The sequence below is a fragment of the Microtus ochrogaster genome, chromosome 5 (assembly GCF_000317375.1).
Source record: "Microtus ochrogaster isolate Prairie Vole_2 chromosome 5, MicOch1.0, whole genome shotgun sequence".
Lineage (NCBI taxonomy): Eukaryota > Metazoa > Chordata > Mammalia > Rodentia > Cricetidae > Microtus > Microtus ochrogaster.
In genome coordinates, this window is record NC_022012.1 from 92,416,603 (window position 1) to 92,419,842 (window position 3,240).

Genomic DNA, 3,240 nt, shown 5'->3' on the forward strand with positions numbered 1-3,240 from the left:
TCATTTACCCGTTCAGTGAAGAACCCAGATTACAGGACCTTTCATAAACTGCCCAGCCCCGTGGTTCTGTTATTATCATGGACCGTGTTGTTTCTTCATCCCAATAGAGCATACATATGCAAGACAAGGCATGGGGGTCTGTGCAGTTCTGTGCTTAGGGAGGGAATGCGCACAGAGAAACTGAGTTCCTCTGTTTCCTGGGTGGGAAAGTTGCTGGCAGGTAGGTCTATCAAATTCATTCTCTGGGGAGCAATGCTTTGGTCTGTTGTGCTTTTGTGGCTGCCTCTACCAAGTCTACAGCTACAGTCAGTAAACCAAAACAGTGTTTCTAATCTAGCTGGAACTTGTATTTAGTGTGTGTTTGTGTGTGCATGTGTGTGTGCGTGTTGTGTGCATGCACACGTGTGCATGTGTATGCAAAGGTCAGGTGACAAATTTTAGGAGTCAGTTTTCTCATTCTATCACAGGGGACCCAAGATCAAACTCTGCTTGACAGACTTGGTAGCAAGCACCTTTACCCTCTAAGCCATCTTGCCAGCTCTGTCTATAACCCCTTATGTTGTACTATTTTCTCTCATTTTCTCTGAGTCTTATTTGGCATATCTTCTTTTGTTTAAATCTCAGAAATGTTCTTCTCAGGAAGCTCAGATATAAGAATCAGAAACAAACAAACTACATCTCCAAGGCTTGGCAGGAGCTGTTTGAGCTGGTTTCTGGGATATGGGTGTCCACAGGTCTTGCCCCTCATACTGACCTCCCTACCCTTGAGATCGATTGAATGCCCAAAGGCCACAGGGTTCAGGGGTTTGCCTTCTTCCTTCACAGTCATGCCCATCCCTTTCATGAGAGTGGGGTACCCACTTCTGAAGAATGCAGGCAGCCCATGGGAAATGCAGAGGTGCAGCCACCAGGAGAAAACTGGGGACTCAACGCTCCCATTTAGAACTCTATTGACAGTTTCTTTCCCCCCTCAGTACGTTGATGATACCACCCCACCGCCTCCCTCTATAACTGCTGATGAGAGACCTGCCGTCAATCTTCTCGACTCATGGTGAGACTCTGCTTTTCCTTTGTTTATTTTAAAATGATTTTCCTCCTCACCCCTGCTGTTCTGAACATACGATGACTGCGATGTCACTAAGTACGGATTTATGTCTGCTTATTCTGCCCAGGACTCAGGTACTTCTAGCTGAAGATTCGTGTGTCTTCAGGGATGTGCAAAACAAGTTCGTGTTGCACAGCTATCCAAATGGCAAATATAAAAGAGAAACTGCCCAGCATTGGCATTAATGTGAAGAAAGTCCCAGAAGCTACTGATGGAATTTATACGTTGTCATAACACATGCCATAATATCACTGTACTCCAGGACACTAGCAAGGCAGGGTGTCTTAAAACCTCTAACCAAGTAACTATAATTTTAGGCATCCATCCTGGAGAAAACTTGCACACTTTTAGAGAAGAGAGAAATGCACAAATTTGTTTAAAAGATCAAGGTTTGTAGTTAAGAGAGGAACATAGAATGTAACTAACCAAAACGTCTACCCACAGGGGAATGAGAGAATCAGTTTTGGGATATCTGCAAATAATGTTCTAACCAGCAGTTAAAAGTCAATCTGTCAGATAGACCCTGTCAAGCAGGAAAATCTAGAAACCACAGCCAGGACTACGCAAAGCAAGCATCAGACAGTAAGCCCAGTATGACATCCTATGCATAAATATTGACAGCCCACAGTTTTATATTGGTTATTGCTCAACAAGGAGAAGTCATAAGACCTCATACTTTTTCTATAATGCCACAGGATTTAAAAATGACAGTAAAATACAAAGATATTAAAAACAAATCCTCTCAGAAATAAAAGTATAAGAAATAATTCCTGGCTTGAAGAAATAACCCAGCCTAAAAGTTACACAGGAATGGTTTAACACCACCTGCTGGACATACATTTGTTTGGAGAGAGTAAATGGGAAATTTGTCAGCAGCCTGGGATGCTTCCATGGTTGGTTATATAATTCTTAAACACCAAAAACATTTGTTTTGAATCCGTTTTGGGTCTGGGCTAGAGTCCTTGACTTGTGATGGCTCCTGACATGGGAGAAAAGGGAGTCAATTGGAACACAGCTCTCAAATTTCCCTTTCGGAACAGGTAGATAGGAAGGGAAAATAGGATGTTGGTGAATGTGCAGGGATGTAAAACGGACGGTGTTATGGTGGAGGGAAACGTGATGTAGGGACTAGAAGAGCATCAGGGATGACCTTGTGCTGGGAGCTGGTTGGCCAAGCACAGGCAGATGGCCGCCACTGCATCCTCACAGCCAGAGCTGGCAAGGTTCAGACTCAAGTGCAAGGAGGGGGGCCCGTGTTCAAGGTGTGGATCTGGAGTGGCAGGAAGACAGCAAGGAGGAAGGAAGAGATGGCTGAGAATGCTGTGCCCCAGCAAGAAGAAGCAGGCCAAATACTGTCCCAGGGTACCCAAAGGGTTCCAGCGTCCTAACAGGAGGGCACCGTGGCCCCGTGGAAGCTCCAATGTGGCCCCGTGGAAGCTCCAATGTGGCCCCGTGGAAGGTCCAATGAGAAGGCAAGGAATTTAACTGCGTAACAACTCATGCAGAACCTCGGGTGCTATATGAACATCTAAGGTGATAACGTCTCTGAGGAGCAGGTTCTAACGGTGAGCTGTCCGTGGCCATCACCTTCCTGAGTAACTGGGCTGGGAAGAACGGGAATGGGATAGGAGCACACAGTAGCCCTATGGTGAGCCTTGCCCCAGCCCATTCAGGAAACCATCTTGATTTTAGCAAAGCGAGACTCCATCCCCAGGACTCGCTGTTTCACCCTCCCCTCCACGCCACCCCCAAGACCTGGAGTGTGTGTTAACCCATGCCCAGCACTGGATATTAGCCTGTTAATGTGAATAACCAGAAACTGCTAAATTTTGTCTGCCTTCTGTAGAAATAAAATCTGGGGATGGATCAAACCTACCTGGAGATTGCTTGAGGCTGGTGGGGGTCGACTGAGGGTCTTGTGCCTTGGGCATCAAAACTGAAACACAGTGTGATAGTTATGTAATGTTTTTCTGTGTAACATTGATTCTGAGGAACACTTCCCAGTAAATACTAGCGACATTATATAAAACTCCAAAAGCTGCTCTTCATCGGTTTCTTGAGTAGGCATCCGTAGCCACAATGGCTGACACATGGTAGCTTATCCCGGATGCTCATTAATCTTATGTTCTGGGAGA

At 45.6% G+C, this 3,240-nt stretch overlaps 1 protein-coding gene across 2 annotated transcripts in view; it reads left to right on the top strand.

The window, feature by feature from the left end:
• The window catches only part of Mobp (myelin-associated oligodendrocyte basic protein), a 34,844-nt gene extending 31,864 nt beyond the window's left edge, over positions 1-2,980 (top strand). For both annotated transcript variants that reach the window (XM_005348114.3, XM_013346588.2), the window contains 2 exons: positions 975-1,051; positions 1,173-2,980. The gene's annotated coding sequence lies outside the window, so the exon portion shown is untranslated. The remainder of the gene's footprint in view (positions 1-974; positions 1,052-1,172) is intronic.
• Positions 2,981-3,240: the final 260 nt, after the last annotated feature.